Source organism: Pelodiscus sinensis, chromosome 10, assembly GCF_052426305.1.
Source record: "Pelodiscus sinensis isolate ZL-2025 chromosome 10, ASM5242630v1, whole genome shotgun sequence".
In the NCBI taxonomy this organism is placed as follows: Eukaryota; Metazoa; Chordata; order Testudines; family Trionychidae; genus Pelodiscus; species Pelodiscus sinensis.
In genome coordinates, this window is record NC_143061.1 from 24,906,720 (window position 1) to 24,928,092 (window position 21,373).

At 40.9% G+C, this 21,373-nt stretch overlaps 1 protein-coding gene across 1 annotated transcript in view; it reads right to left on the minus strand.

The window, feature by feature from the left end:
* The window catches only part of RSRC1 (arginine and serine rich coiled-coil 1), a 362,617-nt gene that overhangs the window by 239,270 nt on the left and 101,974 nt on the right, over positions 1-21,373 (minus strand). The window lies entirely within an intron of this gene.

The window sequence follows — 21,373 nt, forward strand, 5'->3', positions numbered from 1 at the left end:
AAACAGTTTCTGGTTAAATATTTTAAATCTTAGAATTTGCTCAATTATTGTTAGATCTCAGTAACAAATATTATGTAATTATCAACTGAATTACATTTAAAGTTGACATTTTAAATAATAACAATCTGAGTGCAATACATGTTCCATTTTCTGAAAGCTTCCAAATCCTCTTCATTCACCTAATTACCACTGTACTTAAACCAATGAAATTTCATTTTGACAGGAACAATGCTATTCTTAAACAATTTTTTGAAAAATATAAGATTAAAAACTTCTACACAAAGAATAAACTCCAAGAGAAAAGATGCAAATAAAATTACTATTGTAATCTTTTGTTTTTTATTTGCAAGTATAAAACTGAAGAGAAACAAAAGCATGGAACATAGCATCTGTCATATCAGAATATAAAAAGATGATCCTGGCACAAAATGAAAAAGCTCTAATTCATTTGCAAATCAAGCCTGCCAGTTCTATTTCAAGCTGGCGGTAACTGTCAAGAGTTAACAAGATAATCACTTTCAATCCTGCCTTCAATGGTACATTACACTGTTATTCCATTGAATAAGGCCGTTCTTTGGGGCACTAGATGAATGGTTTTCATTTCTAACTCTCACAAAAAGTTGCAAAAAAAATCCATGGGGCTTAAGAAAGAAATCCCTTTATGGGCATTTATCTACCGGCACTTGCTTTTAGGCAAAATTAGATATTTGGATACATTAGTGTCCATTCACTTCTATTCCTTCAGGCCCTTGGTCTATTGTTTTAAAAATCATTAGGCACATGAGAAACATCTCAGAAAATTTTTCGTAAACTATCAATGCACAGTAAACAACAAGAAAATCTGTAAGTGTTTTGTAAGTACTATGGTACAACACTAAAAAATATACCTAAATAAAGTAACATGATTACTGGTCTTTACTTTGTTCTAAATTATATGAAATACAGCAGAAATCAATGAAATATATGCATTTTACATATATAGTAACCGTTACTAAAATGGTTCAATCTAATAAAATTAAAAGAAAATGTTAAATATACATTATCTAGTAACCAAAGATATTAAAAGAGGCCTACATTAATTATATTTAAAAATGCAGAGTTTTGCTTTCCTTTCAAAGGCAAATATTTAACAAATATTTAAATTATCAAACTTTATTTGCTTATCACTTTCCCACAAACTACCATGAAGTAAAAGTATGTTGTTGTGCCTAAAAATATAAATATAGGAAAACACTGAATCTTATGATTGTTTTCTCTTTAAAAAAAAGTATTTTATTAAGATTTTTACACTTTGTAAATAAAACAATATTTTTAAATATCTTATTTATTGAGCTGTGGAAACAAAAATTATGTTCTATTTTTTATCTTCACAGCTCCCAATTTGAACAAAGCCAACATATCTACATTTAATCTCTTAGCTGAGTTAAGCTCCTCCAGCCTCAGGATAGTTACCCCAATTCAGTGCCAAGAAGTAAATTTTCAATAACCATCTGTGTATATTTTTTATTTTATTATTCAATTATTTTTAGTAATAGCAATACATTGTTTTTTTCCTGAAGGAAAGGAACTTTTTTGCTATACACTTAAAAGATTTGCACACTTCGCATGGTATTTTTTGTTCCTCATTATAATCTCTTACCACCACTCAAAATAGGCTTTCCAAAAGTCCCAATACAAACATTTCTTTGCAGCAGAAGTTTCTTCTCCAAGGAATCAGAAAGCCATAAGTTTCCAGAGCACACTTCAATCATATTAGAAACCTCTTCAGAGGTTCTGAACTTAAAGATGCTCCTGTGGTTTTAGGATATTTAAGATAAAACTGAAAATGCAATTCAGCTATCTGTAGATGTTTATGACAAACCAGGAGTTAATCCCTTTGTGCTGAGAAACTTTTTCTGTTCCAGTTCTACTGTGGTTTCTGTAGAAGGATACAAAAAACCCCTATAGAATCAAGTTAATTAGAATTCACAAGAAGAATTGTTCCTTTCCCTCTAAGTGTATATTAACTCGAGATGGATTCAAAGTTTCCATAAAACATGTATTAGTCTTAGAAGAAAAAAGACACAATACTTGCTCAGAACATGGAGGTGAAAGACACACTGGGATAGATTTTAAGCAGTGAACCTCAATTTTATTAACTTAAAACTGAGCATCGGCAGTATACACCTATCCCATCTCACTTACTAGACATTTAAATGGATCCTGTGTGGAGTTATGGGACTCTCACCATATAACCAACAATTTACAATAGACCTCTCAGCCTCTGGACTCAGCTAGCTTCTGAGGCCTCTCACCTAGCCCCCCCACAAGAGGAGGTAGAGTATTCCAAGGATAGTCTCTTCTCCTTACATATATAAGATCCACCAGTGAAAATTCCCTGGTCTCATTTATCTCTGGGAGCTGGCCCTTTTTGAGAGAGATTTTATCTACAACAGCAACAGGCTGCAAGCTTCAACAAACTAATAGGGTGCCAGATGGTTTAACAAAAAATACCAAACACCCCACCCTCACCCCCCCCCCCCCCCCAAAAAAATCAGGGAAAAAAATTCTGTTGAGAATACCTCCACAATGTTGAGAAGAAAAAACACACTACATCTACCCAAAAATGCGATCCATCAGACCCACATCATGGAAACTGCTCTCGGTCTACTAATACAGGGAAGGAGAGTGAAGCAGCTGAAGAGGCAAGGTGTTCCTGAAAAGTTTAAAATATTGGAGGAGGGGCACAGGGGTCAATCAGCTCCCACTTCCCCTTATTCCTAGCCAGTGGGGGTATGAAGAACCAAAAAAGAGGAGGGGCAGGATTTTCAGGGACACACACACATCCATTTCTCCCATTTTAGAAGGGGAGCTTTCCCTTTTAAGGTCTGAACAACATGCCTACACTCTGCTGAGATGCGAAGTTGAGGATGTGGAGTCATTTCTGATCAAATATGCTCCACATGCACCCTGAACTAGATATATGTGAAGGACAACTAATTATGTAACAGCCAGCTCAGCAACTTTTATTATAAAATATTATAATATAAAATATTATAATAAAAACAAAAACAATTCTGTCGTGTGTACTTTCAAGATAAATAATTTAATTAAGTACATGAGTAAATACATACTAAGGTAGAGATACTTATCACTAAATTATAATCATGATCAATATTTTGTTAAACACCACAGCTACCATGAAACCTGAGAATAAGCTAAGAGTTTTAGGATATGCAAACTGTATGCCAGAAAGCTAAGCAAAAGAAGATTATTTCTATTAGTATTTAAGATCTATGATATCTATATGACTTAGAAAACTGGATAAAGTCCAGCTGTGCCTTGCAAGGTATAGTCCATTGAAGTTCTTTTGCTTAGTAAATTGCTGTGTGTCTTAAATTTCATTGCGTGAAGATCATACACAGTTTCTCATTTCAGTATGATGTAAAGTCTTTTCTTGTCCTTGCAAATACAGCTCTCCTTAACTTCAGAATACTTATTTATCATTTCCCAAAATAATTCTTTGCTTTATTTTTTCTATTAGTGTGGAGTTGTACAGTGCCTTCACTTTTAAAAGGTCATCCTTAAACAGCCATTTGTATTTAGCAATTTAGCAGTTTGTCTCATTTACATCTGCTAGAAAAGTCCAGAGAGTCAGACAATTACTTTCAAACTCTCCTGAACAATCAACTTTTTAAGAGCCCCTCTGATATGACTGATTTCACACAGAACTATGGGGGAATAAAAACAGATCCTCCTCATAAAAATGTTTAGAGAGCACAATGGTATCAAATGAGTAATGGAAACAAAGCTAAAGTGATATACTGAAAACAACACACTTTTTGGATTCAACAGCATCTTGGGAATGCAATAAAATATCAAAGAATGTCTCTCTCAGTGGTTACAAGAGCTTAATAAAATAATATTAAAATTCTAAAAATGGAAAGTCACTGAACCATATAAGACTATACCAAAATCACTTCCTGTAATATTCTTTGTATTTTTATCTTAACTTGATTTCTAACTATCGTGCAATTAGCATATATCCTCCAGTATTTTTAGTTGTCATAAATATCAAAAGCATCCCCTTAAAAATAAAACAATAAGAAGTTATTTAAAAAAGGTTATTTTACTAAAAGCTAAGAAATTCTGAAAGCATGTTCTATATAAACCTAGTGTTACTTTAAAGTCTTAATGTCAGCAAGGAAAGAATTAAATCACCTATAAGTGATTTTATAGGCTAACACACCTATTTGTTGAGATTCTTTATATTTTTGAATAACAAAACCTGACGAAGTGACAGCAGTTTTTCAGGCAGTATTATTCTAAGAAATATTTTTGCATTAACTGGGGTGAAAAGGAAACATCCTTCACTCTTCACGGGTGAGCAGGGCTATGTGACCTATGGACTTAACTGGTGCAACTGGAGGAGCTCACAGAGTGCAAAGAGCTACAGGAATCCCCTGGTCTAGTCCATAAATAACAGTTCATCAAAAAGTGTCCCCTAACTATGAAAGCTTGTTTCATACTGATTATCATCAAAGTTCCAAAATGTAAGTATGGATAATATATTGAAAAAATATACTCTTAAGGTCTGAGCTGGGACTGGTCATCAGAAGGCGATAAATATATTTCAGGGAGGAGATGCTTAATTACCTCTCTGGTTATAAGTAAATTGAATATCGTGTTCTTCACAATGAATGCCTATTAACTAAGCAAAATGGCCATCGAGTGAGCAGAAGGCAAACCAAGAGATTGCAAAGTCTCCAAAAGAGCCTTTGCAAATTTACAGAAAGGAGCCTACAGGGAATATTGCATTTTATGAAGTACTGGAATTATCCAGAAGGCACTAGCCACAAAGAGAACATAGTATATCATAATTTCTGTAGAATGTCCACTATGAGATTCTGGGTGACCTCTCTCTTGTACGGGAGGATCACTATTACTCTTAGTAATATGTGGCTTTTTCCTAATTTGAATTGATGCACTCCCTGGAAAACCTCTGGGTACCCTTAGGGATTAGCATATCCCTGGCTGAAAACCACCATCTTAAAGTCAATTAATAAATATTAGTGAATTAATCGTCACACTATCATTGTGAAGCAGATAAGTATTACTCCTATTTTACAGATAGATAACTAATGCAGAAAGAAGACAAGTGACTTATCTAAGGTTACATGAACAATGTGCAGAGCAGGAATAAAATACAGATACCCTTAGTATATATCACAGGTGGGAAATAATTTTGAATGGGGCCGCAGGCCATCCTGGAAGGGGTGGGGCCTCGGGGAGAAGAGGCAGAGCCTTTAAATAGCAGAAGTTGAAAGGGCTGGTGCCTTTCCTGTGGCTCCCAGGCATCATGTTAGTGGTAGGGTTGCCAAATTGTTTAACCAAAAATACCGAACACACCCCCACCAAAAAAAAAAAGGGGGGGGGGGAAAATGGAGAAGACCAAAGTTGTTAAGCCAAAAAAAAAGGGGGGGAGGGACCCCAAGAGTTATTAAGCAAAAAATAAAATAAAATAAAACAGCATTAAGTGCGTACAGTCAGAATAGGGATAGGAAGAGGTTGACACTAAGACCCAGAGAAGGCATTGCTTCCCCTTGCTTCAGTTCTAGGGTTTTTGTCAGCAGCCATCTTGTTTTCTTCATCCAGCCTCTTCCCCACTCCTCCCCCCGGTAAGTAGGGGGCAGAGGGAGGCCGAGGCTGGGCCCAGTTGCCGAGTGTGTCATAGGGTTGCCAGGCATCCGGTATTTTTGCGTCCTGGCAGGGAAAAAAAAAAAATCAGAAAATAGCGGACATTTTAGGTGTCCGGTATTTTCTGAATTTTTTACCGGACAGGAGGCAAAAATACCGGACCATACAGGTCAATACCTGACACCTGGCAACTCTAGTTAGTGGGGGGGACCAGAGCCGCAAGCGCATCAATTCCTGCTATTTAAAGGGCTTGTTGCTCCCAGCTTTGCTGCTAGCATGCTGCCTGAGAGCTGGGGATGCTAGATCCCTTTCAACTACTTCTATTTAAAGGGCTCGTGCCTTACCCAGAGAGGTTGACTAACAGCCATGGGGAAGGAGCAAGTCCTTTAAATAGAAGCAGTTGAAAGGGGTTGCAAGTTCCCGGGCTCCTAGGCAACGGGCTAGCGTGAGGCCAGGAACTGCAATCCCTTCTATATAAAGGGCTTGCACCTACCGGGTGGCTCCCAGGCAATGCAGATGCCCGGCAGGTGTGAGCCATTTAAATGGAAGCAGTTAAAAGGGCTCATAAATCTCTGGCTCCCAGGGAACGCAGTAGAGGGCAGGACCTGGAAGTGCCACATGGGCCACATCAAAGCCTTAGTTAGGCCAGATCTGACCCGCTGAGAGGCTTTTGCCCACCCCTGGTATAGACACTTATGGAATATCTATGCTGCGATTAAAAAATATGGCTGGCCTGTGCCACCTGACTCAGGATCACAGGCTCAGGCTAAAGGGGTTATTTTATTTCACAGTTTGGGCTCAGCCTGGGCTCTAAGAGCCCATGAAATGATAGGGTCCCAGAGCTTGGGCTGAAGCAATGTCCGAACCTCTACACCATGATTAAAACAACTGTGCAGTCTATGCCCCGCAGGCCCAAGTCAGCTAGCATGGGCATCTAACTGCAGCATAGATATACCCTAAATCTAGTAAGAATATCTATGATGGATTAAATAAGTCAAAAACTACTCCTTCCCTTCAATGCAGTAATATGTTTTCTAACTGAATAGGTAGAAAAAAATAAATATGAAGTCTCAGAAATCAGCATATGATTGGTGGCCTCAGTGATTAACCTGTGCCAGGGTATAGCCAGGACTCAAGATCAGCGCCTTTAGTTTTGGCAGTTTATGATCCCAGTACTTCTGGGTTGCTGCATCAGTAATGAAAGTTGAAAAAAAAACTGATCCCTTACACCTCTTTCATTACCAATTAAGCATAAAGTAGTCTATACATTTTCATCTATGCTAGCTTTCCAAATAAACTGTTTAAACTGAAGTCTTCCACACATCACTACAACCTAAAAATTCAGAGTACACAATAAATGAATAGGCCAGTCTACTGCTTTAGTCAACAGAAATAGCATGTTGATACCACTGAGCTTACAAGATTCTGGCTCATTTCCTAGATTTCCAGGTTTGGCTGAAAATCATAATCATGATAAACCAAGTTGCTATGTCCTGAAATGAAGTGCCAAACAACTGTCTCCCAACAGGATAGAAATTCAGCTGGAGTATTTCCAAGCAACTGAAAACATTCTTATAACAATGGTAGGTACTGAATGGCCTCTTAGACAGACAAAACTGCAATGTGGTACCAGGATAAATCACCTAATATCACTGTCTGGTCCAGCAAAAAATAAGAGCCAGGAGACTTGTGCATAATATTTTTAAAGTTTTATATTAGAAAATCCAAACAAAAAAACCTAAGAGAAATAAAAAGCTTAGAGTACCTCTCCCAAATCTTAAAAAGGAGCTCAGTGTGCTCTGAAGCTCGTCACTTTCACCCACAGAAGTTGGTCCAATACAAATATTATCTCGCCACTTTGTGTGTCAGATTAAAAAAAAATTTATCTATATATATATATTTCAGAAATGTGCATCTATCTGTCCTTGAATCTGTTCAAGAACTCCTCCAAAACTGTAAGAGCTAGGGTCATCAAATTTAGTACGCAGCTTCCTCTTAACTGATCTTAAAACAAAGACAGGGTTTGGTTATGCCAAGAAAATAGGAAGTGTCAGGAATGGGACTGTTTTCCATAAAATGGAAAGGGAGGGGCACAAAGATAAGGGATGTGATGCAGAAAGTGGTTACTGGGGGGCAATGAGTCCGCAGGAGAGAACTATTCTGCAGATTTACCACCCAAGGCAGCCGCACCACCAAGAAAGTTGCCAGCATGGGTGGGACTCATCTTGCCTGCCATCTAACTAGGTAAGAAGGCACCCTCCCCGCTCCCACCTCAAACCCTTCCTTCCTACCCAGATCCTAGCTGCAGTGAGGAGGATGAGGGGAGGGAGAGGTGAAGGACCCTAACAGCTAGGGGTGCTAAGGAGGGATAAAAGGCCCTGCCAGCTGGGGTGGGAGAGAAAGCCCCGCTAGAAGAGACACCCCCTCCCTACTCCAAAACCCTCATTCTAGCACTCCCCTACATCCCAATACTTCTGCCCTGCTCCCCCCACATACATCCCAAGGCCCTGCCCTGACTCCTGCATCCCACACACTGCCAGCCCCTTGCCTGAAGTACTTTGGCAACACTGGTTAAATCTTCTAGTTTCAAATAATTCCCTATTAGTAAAATAATGAAAGAATGGCATACCTGATAGTGTTCAAATTAAGGACCTATCAAGGCTTAACATTTTTTTAAAGGATGGCAATAAAGACTTTCTAAACAAAACTTGGTGATGAATAATAAATACAATTATTACTCACATAAACCCGGGTTACCTACTTCTTCACATTCCCTCTTCCCTTGTTCTCCCATCCATGCTCATATCCACAGGCTCTTGCCCTATGAGCATTTTACCCCACCTACTTGAGCAGGATTTTTCTGCCTCCCTACCCAGTCAGCACTGTAGAGTTTTCTGTTTAGCACTGCAAAAATGTTACCCACTCCAGGGCCAGAGGGAGCCATTCAGTACCAGACAGACACAGAAGAGAAAGCACCACTTACAGCTCAACAGCATTACCAAGTCAAGGGTGCTGCTAAAATGTACCTTCACCAACTGATTGCCCTTCAAGAACATAGCAATACTGAAGAACTCTATTCGGCATAATGGACTTCCCACTTAAGCAGCTCTAAAACTGAGGGAGGAAGAAAAATCTCCAGGACTTCAGGCATCTGACTGGATATAAATTCTGCCTCCACAAAAGGCATGAATATTGTAGCTGGAATTGATGTACCTTAGATAAAGTTACCCCGTGTTGTTCCCACTGCACAGGGTCGAAAGGAGAAACTCTCCTGTCAACTCCCTTTACGCTTCTCGATCTGGTGAAGTACTGGAGTCAACAAGAGCGTGATCAACAGTTGATTTAGCAGATTGACTCCCGCAGAGCCAATCTCCTGGTAAGTGTAGACAAGACCTTAGTATAAAAGTTTTAACACCGGAAAAATATTTCTGTGAAATGTTATAATTCTTGGCCCAGCACTAAGTTGACTTTACCCCACACCACCACCAATGTCCAGTACAAACAGCCACATAAGATGGAAGTCCTTTCAAACTACAGAGGAAAGAATTAAGGTGTGCAGGATCATGCCAAACAAGAATGTTCATAAAGGGCTGGGATTATTGTTGAAGGTTTTTTGTCCTTCATATATAGGTCTCCTATCACCACCAATGCTATACTGATGAGGAGGACTGAAATTAATGTTGTTTCCCTAGAGCAGAACTGGGCAAGATGCTGTCAGTGGGCCGGATCCGACCCGCCTAGCACTTTCATCTAGACTGTGGCAGCTCCCAGCTCCACTGCTAATGCATTGCCCGGGAGCTGCCAGGTAGGCACAAGTCCTTTCAACTCCTGCTATTTAAAGGGCTTGCACCTTCTGGGTGAATGCAAGGCAGAGGCATAGCAGGGTGTTATGCACCATCGGGCAAAGGCAAAATTCGTGTCCCCCAAGCTCTTACCGCACCGCTCCATGCTTGTCCCGCCGACACCTGGGGCCATTCCTCTTCCAGCCAGACTGATGTGCCCTCTGGCCAATAGGCGGCTGCGGTTTCCCGGGAGGGGCAGTCTACAGGCAAAGATCCAGAAGCTGTTGGCTAATGGGCAGCACCTCGGACCGACTGACGGCAAAGAGGATTGTGGGGGTTGTAGTCGCAGACGGGGCCTGTGCACCAGCTGCAGTCTGCGCATGCTCAGCCTGAATCCCTGCCCTGTATACCACCTCCAGCAGGTGCTTCATACTCAGTTTCAATTTCCTGCATGTGTGAAAGCAGTTGGCACCCACGGGGTCCTTTTGCCGTCCTTCCCTCCACTGTCCAGCCGGCACCTGCGGGGTCCTAGGACTCCTTGTGTCGTTCTTCCCATCATTGCTAAATTGGAGCCCCTCTAGCATGGCGCCCAGGGGCAATTGCCTCCTCTAAGCCTCCTTCACTACACCACTACTGCTGGACAATGTGATAGCAGTCACCCAGCATGTGCAAGCCCTTTCAATAGAAGGAACTGAAAGGGCTTGCAATTCCTGGACCCACCCTAAATGCGCTGCCTGGGAGCTGCCAAGAGGGCACAAGCCCTTTCAACTCCTATTTAAAGGCCCAAGGCCCAGCCCCTTCTGGAGCGGCCCATAGCCACTTCCGAAATTTGTGAAGTGACCCCACGCCCTTCAAAAATTATCACCCACCCCTGCTCTAGAGCATTAATACAACATCAGAATGTAAGCAGGTGTTGCTGCTAAATGACAAGAAACTCTCCCAGTATTAAAAAATATTTTGAGAATGGTAAAATATCCCAGTAAAAGGAATGAGTTTTGAAATTGTCCTGAAAGTCTTAACCAAGAAAATTCATCACCTCTTGAATGTGCAACTGATCTAAGTTAAATTATTTTTCTCTTTTTTTGTTCCATTTGACTCTCAGCTAAACACCAATGAGTGCAAAATAGAATCTTTTAAGACCTATTAACTACAACCCTTATTTCTTCAACTGACGATCTAAAACAATTTAGCTGGCCTTCATTCAATAAAGCTTTTTCAAAACAACAAAATTGCACATAAAAGTGCAATTTCACTTTGATGGTCACTCAAACCCTTAATTCTAATGAAAACTCTCCCAGAGCTAATTTTTAAAACCCAAAATTAGCAAACAAGACACCACACAATATATGCTATAACCATAGGTCGTCTCTGAAAAGCTGGGACCTTCAGCTGCAATACAAATCATTGAGCCATGGCCAATACAAGCTAATTTGAATAATCAATATGACAACCTTATTTTTCCAATGCAAACAGGATTGATACAGTAAGGTGTCTCACTGCCACATCACAGTCATGGCCTCTTTTAACCCCTAATTAGATTTAGGCGATTATCCCTGCTCTTCCTTACAAGTGTACAGCTCGGATAAGGGATGACAAAAGCTATCTGCCACTTATTCAGCCTTTGCAGACTGCAGGTTATCCAGGGAGATAGAGGGTAAGATCAGCAAACAATTGTTATTCATATCATCTACAGTTTTAAGATAGTCACAGTTTTCCATACGTGCTAAGTGAAAATAGCCCAGAGCATTAGGTAAATGCAAAATGCTTAAGAACATCAGGCTTACACAGATGGAAATTCAAGGTGATGTTAGGGAATTATGTCTAATTCAAATTGGTTACACAAAGAGAAGTATCAGGAAATGATTTTCTCTGTCAGATCCAGCATGCCAAGTTTTCAATGGACTTCATTGTTTCTTTGTAATTTAAGCGTTAACATTAAATAGCTTATATCAATCTCTCTCAAAAAAATCGAACTTATGAACGGTCCCAATAGAATTGCACAGCTAACCCAAGTACTAAAAGACAAAATACATCTATTGCAGAAATATAAATCACATTTCATTTACAAGAATTTAAGCTTCAATGCAAATATTTCAACTTATAACATAGTTTTACATTTTATTGTATCAAATATTTGAGCTACTAAGATATAAAAGTGCAATCCACATTAGAACATTTCTATTGTATTACATAAACACAGAATCAGTTTAGAGGTAGACCAGAAAAAGGAAAACCATGGTGTTGTTATATGAAACTAATATTTTCCCTGGCAAGAATTAATATCACTAGTGTGAAAGATTAAAACTGCTATGCTAAAAGTACATCATGTTCATAAGATTTCTACTCCAATTACTTTACACAGTGAGAGCAAACAAAACCAAACATTTTTTCTATACATTATCCATATATGAACTCTCCCATCCTGTACATGAATGTGCTTTACATGCTTTTATAATTAAAAAGAAGTGTTTTCTTACAGTATCTTTTCTATACTAAACTGCACAGACACTGGATCAGGATGATTTATCTCAATCATAAGTAAAACATGAATGTTTAGGAGAATATTAGGGGCAAAATTTTCTGAAGTGCCTAAAATCCCTTGAGTGCTTCTGAAAATCTCACCCAAAGTTAGCATCTATATGTATCAAGATATCACTTTCTGAGTAAATACAATACAGTGTTTTATGCTCTTGGGGAAAAGCTTACTCAAAACTATATTTCAGACAGTCTCTTTCTCATAATTTTTTAAAACCATGCCAGATGTTAAAACAGAATGGTCTAATGGCCCACTTGAACCAGAACCTTATCTGATCATAATGAAAATATTTGCTATAATTTTTTAAAAAATGTACACTGAATATGTTCTCTACTTTTTTCCTGCTCCTCCTTTCTACTGCTGCATTGCTCAGAGGTGCCAAAACATGGACAGGAGGCAATATTCACACTCTTTCCCCCAGTTGCTATGCTCATTCTCATCCTATCACTACTAAGGACACAGGAAGCAGCAAAGCACTTTTCTACTCCTTTCTATCCCAAGCAGAAGCTAGCCCACAGCATGAAGTTAAACAAGCATGAATAAGTGGTGAGCCTCTGCCAGGCAGTCAAGTATGAACTGCCAATTCATTTTACAAATGATTTAACAGAGAAGTTACACAAGGCTGGCAAAGGCAGGAACAGAACCCAGTTCTCAAACATGATAGCTATGGGCTACATGCCTTTCAGATTTAATGTACTTGTGTTATCCTGTCTCTAGTACAGTGGTTCTCAAAGTGCGATCTTGCCTCCCAGCTGGTCCACGACTTGAACGCAGGTTCCGCCCCCCCCCCCCCATACAGTGGGGAACCCATGCTGACACAAGGCTTGGAGCACTAGCTCCAGCTTCAAGCTCAGAGGGCGCACAGGGGTGTGTGTATATGAAGGAAGCCCCAACAGACCCAGCTCCCAATTTGCATCTGCCCCCAGTGTCCCCGAGAACTACCCCAGCTCCTGCCCACCTCCAATGGGCGGCACAGGGACCCCACACAGAGCTGCACACATGCCTCTGCTGCTCCACTCACCTTGGCCCCACCTGCATATGAGAGGGCTGAGGGAGAAGGAAGCAATGGGGATGGGAGTCTGTCCTGGTGCCCCCGAGAGCCGCCTCATCTCCCCACCCACTTCCACCAGGTGGCACAGACACCCTGCGCAGAGCTGCAAGATTGAGGTCCTGCCCCCATGCCGCTGCTCTATCTGCCCTGGCCCCACCAGTATGCGGGGACCCACAGGTAGGGAGGGCATGAACAGGCCGTCCTGCCCCCAGTGCCTGGCCAGGACTGTCCCTGAGTAATCACCACTGTGTGAGATGAGCAGGCGGGATCTGGGGTGCTGAGGGATGATGAAGCAATGAGGGAGGCTGGGGGAGAAGGAAGCACTGGGGTGGGTGAATCCACCCTTCGGTGCCCGAAAGCAGCCCTGGCTCCCTGCTCGCTGCCACGAGTGGCACAGGGAGCTTGCACAGAGCTGGGACCCACCTCCCCGTGGGAGGGGGTAAGGGAGAGGGGGCCACGGAGGCAATGGGGGAATTGGGGACTGGGGTGCAATGGGGTCAGGCTCAGAGATCGTAGGACCTGGGGCACATAGTAAAGTGTGACCCCTCTCCACAGGTAAGGCTGTGCAAGGAGCAGACCCCAGGGACTGCCCTCAGCTTGACCCATGCCAGGGAGTGGGGCACAGACAGATGGACAGAGCACAAGCCCTGGACCTACACAGTGGGAGGGCAGGCCTGGCCTGCTCTCAGGGAGGACAAGGGTGCCCAGGTCAGTCCACTGCTCTGAAATCACCCCCTGCTCTAACAAACTGGACTGCCGCCCAAGCTGGGGACAGATCAACCACCCCTTAGCATCACTTCAGGTAACTGAGGCCAGTGTCAACTAATAGTTCTTCCTGAAACCCACTGAACAACTGTGCAGTGCTTCTTTTACACAGCTCCACCCCAAAGGTGGCTGCATCTCAGCACTGACCAGGGGATTCCCTGTCCCATTCCAGGGCCAGCTGTTTCTCTGCTCCAGGTGAGAGATCCCTGTAAAACGAGCCCTAGTGTCAGTGCTGCACAGTCCCTGGTTGTCTCATTGCCTGTGAAATGTCCCTGAGAATCCTGCTGTGGGGGGATACTGGGGGCCAACATCTCTGACAGGATAAATGAACTGGACAGTCTTGGAAATGGGGAGCCCAAGAGCTCCTTGTTGGCCAAGAGGGAGCTCAGCTCCCTCCCCCACCCCATTCCGCCAGGGGAATGGCAGTGAAGTGACAGGCTATCCAGAGGCTTTCCCACTGCAATGGGGTGCAAATCCAGGTAAGCATCCTCCTCATGCTCAGCATCCCCCCTCTCCCCCACACCTCAATCTCCCTCATTTACTCCCATCCCCCTACCAAAATCCTGCAATCCCAGCTTGCTCTCACACTTTATCTTGCTCCCACACCCTCTCACCTGACCACACTCTGCACCTCCCCCCTGGTTAGACCCTTTTCCTAGCCTGCTTCTGCACCCAACCTATCACCCAGACCTCACACCCTCACCCCTCCTGCATCCCACCTCCTTCCCAGATCCCGCACCCACATCCCTATTCCACTCACTGGCAGCCCTGTCCCACACAATGAACCCCTCATTTTTGTCCCCACCCCACAGCCTAAGGAGGTCCATAAAATCCACTAACTCTGTAATCTCATAAAAGTAAATCTGTCTTACAGAAAGTCCTGAACCTCAGTCTTCCCTATCCCTTCCCCTCATCCCATGTGGCTGGAGAGCCAGAAGAGTGAGGTGTCTCAGTTGGGACCACATCAGTGAGGGTTGGGGTTTTCTGGAGGAGTTTTTTGCACTTCTCACTTGTGTGATCCCCAACTAATTTTTATGTGGGTCAGTGGCCTCCGACTCAAAAAGGACTCCCATCCCTGCCATAAATAAAGAAAACACTGAAACCTTGTGTTAGACATAAATTAATATTTTATTTAAAATGAAGTTTGATAAACTAATGCAAGAAAGTTACAATGCTTAATCTGTTTAATAATTTAAATGAAACCATTCTCCTTAGTTGCAGCACTAGCAAAATGGCTTAGGCATAATTATGTAAGTAACAGAGAGCTTTCATTAGCAACTCGTGGTCTGTGAAAATGTTTGCATTGAGCCAGGTGGTCCATCGGCCAAAAAGTTTGAGAACCACTGCTCTAGTAAATTACAATTCTTTCAGAACCAGGGACAGAACCCAGAATTCTTGACCTCCAGTATGCTATTGTCATCTAGCAAAAAAACTACGTTAAGTCACTAGGAAAGCGTGTGTCAAAATACTTCTTTACTGGCTGAATAAAGTAAAAAGAGGAACTACTCTGGCATCTCAAATTATAGAGACTGGATTTCTGTCTGAAGATCCTATTAGTGTTTAGGCGAAGAACTGGACAGCAATATTAAAACAGAATAGCTTACCAAATCAATGGAATTTGTGACAGGCATTTGCTGTGATCTGTTGATACAAGAGCATCTGAAGTCAGTGTTAAGGTTTTGCATTATTGTGCTAGTTTGAAGAAGATGGGGTACATAATGATTTTTGGTATCAGCTGAAGATGGAAACGAAAGTCTATGGAGTTATTCACAGTGCAATAGGCAATGAAAAAGTGGTTATAGGATATTTCCATAAACTAATTTAGTCACTTTTCAGGATTCAAGCACTTTTGTCCCTAATGCAATGTTAGCTCTTACTAAAACTGAACAAAAATTATGTGTAGTATTTATATCAATATTATGTACAAATACCTTTAAAGATATTTTTCAAATAAAAATGAACCTGTGATTTGTTAAAATTTTAACCAGTGGCTTCCTCAAAAAAGTTCTGTATGTGATATTCTTTGGTAAAATACTAATCCGCACTTCAAAAATCTATCAATTCCATACTCTTTCCTTAGCTGATGAGAGCTATCACGTGTTGAGAATATGGGCCTTTGTCTTCTTCAAATCTGGGCCTCAGCAGATACAAAATATAGCTCACTGTGCAGCTGTAGCAGCTTTGCTCTACCTATGCTCTATGTTGATGTGCTACTGCATCTGCAACTAGAGTGGTGCTAATAGGGGAGTGTAGAGACTATAGACCGAAGTACAATCCCATGTCTTCCACCAGGCTTTAGGAGAAGAGAGGCAGAGCACATAAAGGGAACTCAGCTTGCCATGGTGTGGAAAATGCTATAAATGCTTGAGAGAGAAGCAACTGGGTTCAGTCACAGACAAAGAAGGAGAAGAGCTTTAACAATAATATTTTGGGTGCTACCATCAAGCAGTGACCTTTCCCAAATTAATCCGGTTTCCTATTATGCAGAGAGAGAAAATTAAAGGAAACTGGGGAGGGTTATTAAGATGATTCTTTCAGATATACAAACTGACTCATTTTATAGCATGTGTTTGGAACTTCAACATTTTTAGTACCAATCTTGTCTTGCAGAAGCAGTCATATTGTACATTCATTTCATTGCTAGCCATTGCTTTGCAATCATTTAAGTCTTTTTTGTTTTCAAGGCGGTCTTCACAAAGAAAAGGGTTAGAAACTGACTTATTAAAAACTATTAAATGTGACACTCTCCCCTCAAATGCCATTTCTGTTAACAGGGAATGTACAGGAGACCCACAAGTCCCTTAGAGTTTGGTGCACAACCCCTATTTTTTTCTTTTGTTTTAATTCAGAGTTTACTATTTCACAGCTTTTTACTCAAGATTCACTCCTCTCCATTTGGTATGCAACATTAGAAGCACATTGTCCACTTCTACAAATAACTAAGATACTAAGGTCATTGGTTCAATACTCATTACTACAGCTAAAAAGATTTCTGGGAGTGAATGGTAGAGACATGCCAGCAGTAAAGAATTAGTATTGAAATTTCAGTATTATGGAGGCACAACGGTCTCTTGCAATTAAGAAAATTTAAATTTTTGTAATCCAGATATCTTATTTTAGCCCAAGATCAAATTCAGGCCAGATTAAGTGAAGAGTTTTTACTATAATAAAACAGGCAATCAAAACTGTACAGGTAGGAAACCTATAGTAACTGAAATACATTTTCAATGAAAAAGGAGTATTGTGCTAAGCCAATTAGAGGGAAAAATAGTTCAAGAAAAAAAAAAAGCTTTCATGACACCTCAGAGCCATGAAGTATTTTCACAAATACTTGATACAGTCCTACCACTTTTTAATGGCAAGTACATTTTATTCCATTTCAACTATAAGACCTAACTTTATGTTAGAATTTTTAAAAAACTGATGTACATCTTTTACATAAGCCAAATAAAACTGACTGCTTTCATTTAAACAATACCAACTACCTCTCATCTACAGCATTTTCTATCAATAGAAAATATACAAATGTAATTTTGTTGCCTTTGTGCAACTCTATCCTAAATAGTTTCAAATATTGCTTTAATTCATTTGAAAATTAAACACCAAGTGAATTTTTTTGGGGATTAGGGGATAATAACTGGCACATTATACATAGAGAAAAAGTATTTTAAGATTTTCCAAAATGCATATCAATTAAAAATCATTTAAAAAAACCCTATTTTAAATTTGTATGCACTTATAGTTTAAGTGAAAGAACTCAATCTTAAAAAAATAAAAAAAACAAAAAAAACCACACGTTTTAGCTTAAGGGACAACACCGCTTTCTTTTCAACTGTCTTTTACTTCAGTCAGTCTGTATTATTATTTTGCTGCTTTACTGTTTTCCAAATTCTTTATTTCATTCATGACTTTAGAAATATGACTGAAGGCTTACTAAAGCTCTTCTGTTACAAATATTACAGAAGCTACATTATAATTACAAAATAAATATCTTTAATTATCCAAAAAATGATAGTGGATTATGTCTTGATAGTCACATGTTTTAATTGTAGCCTCTTGATGTAAGGCAGGGGTAGACAATTTTTGGTGGGAGGCCACTCCAAGATTTTGGAAAGTGATCAAGGGCCGCACTTTTCTGTGGAGGAGATGCGGGGTCTAGGGTGGAGGATGGGTGCAGAAGAGCGCATGGGATAAGGGACGGAGGTGCAGGAGACAGCGTGAGATCTGAGGGAGTTAGGATGAAGGAGGGGGGTTGTGATCTGGGTCGGGGATTGGGGTATAGGATCAGGGAAGGAGGATGGGTGCAGGAGAGGATTATGGTCTGGGGAACAGGTGGTGCAGAGGGTTTGGACGGTGACCTGGGGGAGGGAGTTGAAGTGCAGGAAGAGCTGGGGTGCCAGAAGCAGGCTCTGGCTAGGAGGCGCTTACTTAAGTGTCTCCTGGCCAGCAGCCCTGCAGCACCCCCTAAGCTGGCTGGGCTCCCTGCCTGCTGCAGCCCCAGATCACTTTAAACTGCAGGCTGTTCCCTTCATGTGGCTCTCAGCTCTGGGCAGGGGGAGAGGCTTGCACTGCCCGCCCCATCTCTCAGCTCCTATTGGCCGGTTGTTTCCAGCCACTAGGGGCTGAGGATTGGCTAGAGGGTGGGGAGATCACACAAAGCCTCCCCCACCCTGCAGAGCAGAGAGCTGCATGGACTGCGCTTTAAACCGTGGCAGCTGTGTGCCTGAGGGTCCCAGCAGGATGGTCTGCAGGCCAGATCCAGCCCCTGGGACTGATTTTGCCCAGCCCTGATGTAAGGAGTCAGAATTACATATCATAGCGAAGGAAAAAACTGAGAACCTACCCTGACTAAATCTATGACGTATAAAATACACCTGAATGAGCAATTAATTTTGTATTATATATAAAATATTGTTAGTTGCATACTGAGTAATGCCAGATAAGTTAGGAAGGTCATAATTATACATTAATTTCTTATTTAAACTTTGCAAAAAAAAAACACTCAACCCTTTCTGTGCATGCCACAAGGAAAACTGTTTTATTTCCTCTTCTTTCAGAATAAACACAACAATGTAGGGCTATCACTTCTAAATGTTTTAACAGCCATGAGAATAATAATTTTTTTTAGGGTATTAATCTGTAACATGGGGAAACTCACAGTAATAGAACACACTAGCTAGATTCTCATCTGAAATGTAGTGGTATAATTTTCCAGCAAAGTGGAGCTATAAAATATTTTTGCCAATGATGTTAACTGATCATGTAAGACTCTGGCTTCATCTAAGTTCAGCCAGTGATGCTTCAGTGTAGGCTGGAACATGCCTCTTGAGAAAAATACGAAATGCTCCGAGCATCTGCAAGGGTTTATGTGCCAGAGAATGCCACTTCATTTTCACTAAGACATTGAATAGGTCTCAGTGTCCAAAATATGATATAAATCAAAGACTGTAAAATTCAAAGCCCATTTTCTGATTTCCTGAGAACATGCTGATAGCATATGCTGTTATGAATGGGACAAACAAAAAAGAGAGCCATTCCGGGACATTCCGCTCATGAAAGTGGGACATTCCGCTCATGATCAAAAGTTAAAGGTTACTTTTGCAGATCTGTAAGAATTGGAATGGACAGAAGAGAACAGAATTCCACATTAATGGCATTCTACTGTGTTTTCTTTCAGCAACATGCTACACCAGTGCTGAAGAGCAAGTGATGCTGGACTTGATGGTGGAAGAGAAAGTCACCAAAAAGTCGATGCTGGATGCAATAAGTAGTGAAAGCCAGCAACCCTGAAAATCTGGATTTCAACATCTGGAAAAGAGCAGGGGAGGCAAATGATAGGGTAGGAGAGGAGGAAACGTATTTTCATGTTAAGATACTGGAATCTGGAGCATTCAACATGTTATACCAATGCTGATTTTTTATTTGCAGATCATATTTTAAAAGGTTTAAAATAAGCAGGTCATGGACCAACCATTATTTCCTTCATGTGATATTGGCATGCACCTATTCCAACAGGGTAATGGACATGTTTTTAAGTCTCAGAGCCATGTTAAATTATGCGTAAGTAAAAACAACGAGAAGTCCTGTGGCACCTTATAGGTTAACAGATTTATTGGAGCATAAGCTTTTGTGGGCAAAGACCCACTTTGTCAGATGCATGTAGTGGAAATTCCAGAGGCAGGTATAAATATATCTGCTTATGCTCCAATAAATATGGTAGTCTATAAGGTGCCACAGAACTTCTCGTTGTTTTTGCAAATTCAGACTAACACAGTTACCCCTCTGATACTTATGCATAAGTAGTCTATCTCAGGATGGATCTGGAGCAAAACCTACCATTGAAGAACCATCTGGAATAGGTAACCATCTGGATTTGAAGGACTGATCCACTATCCATGGCTTCAGCTGTCACTGGGATCTTCTACCTGATCTGAAAGGAGCCATGGTTCTAGGAGTTATTTAGATCAGTTTTTGTTCCTGGTTTCCAGGGATTAACTAAGATTTTACAATTAAATAACTGTTCCTTTCAACACAAATTAATTCCTGAATTTGAACAGTCCAAAAGTATTCCAAGGACCATTTCCAAATACACTTCAGTTTTCCTACAGAGTCCTTTGACTGGAATAATCCATTTGGCTATTCCAGGGATAATTTATTTCTTGAGTATCTGAATGTATGAGAGGAAACAGTCAGATGAATCTCTGCAGCAACATGTGATGCAGGCAAAGGATTCTGTACATCACTTGTGTTGAGATTGTAAAATTTTGGATTAGGAGGTTAGACTGCAAGACTCCATTCCTCTGGTAGTTGCTGGCTACATCAACCTTGTGCCCCGATTGTGGACAGGTGCATGTAGGATAAAAGGTAATGGCTGTATTTGCTCTTCTCCTTTTCCCACCTTGCTTGACAGCTGAGGCCCACTTTGTGAAAAAGGGACTGCAAGACACTGGACATGTGCCAAAAGCAGAAGGCTTCTGGTCACAAGGAGTATCAGTGTAATCAGTGGGCTTTACTTTCTGTGTTTCCCTGATAGGACCACTGTCTCCTGGCCTGATCATAGGTGTCTTTCCACCCCTGCAATTGAGGCAGAAAGGTCTATCAATCCTGGGCCATGTCAGAAGAAATACAAACTTGGTAAGGAATTTGAACCTGGTTAGTATCAGCCATGCTGGATGAGTGCAGAACATATCATGTAATACTGAGAACCCACATGCTTTTAGTGCCAACAGCAAGTGATCAGGTAGCTACATAAAAAAAAAGTATCAAAGGCATTTCTAGGTCTACAAGGATTATTTTCTCTTATAAAGCAGGTTATCAGAAGACCCTTTCCTCTAGACCGACACACAAAAAACAAAAGATTAGAGAATAGATCTTCATACAATGAGTACACAATGTAAGCAAATGTTTGAGTGATCTGATTTTTCTGCAGGTTCGGAGGAACAAGTATCTGGTTGAGTATAGAAGATCAAAGATACCCTTGCCAGAATTTATACCTTTGAGTCTAAAGATTGTAGGTCTATCAAACCTGATGTTTAAACCAATACACCATAAATCTCCAAGCAA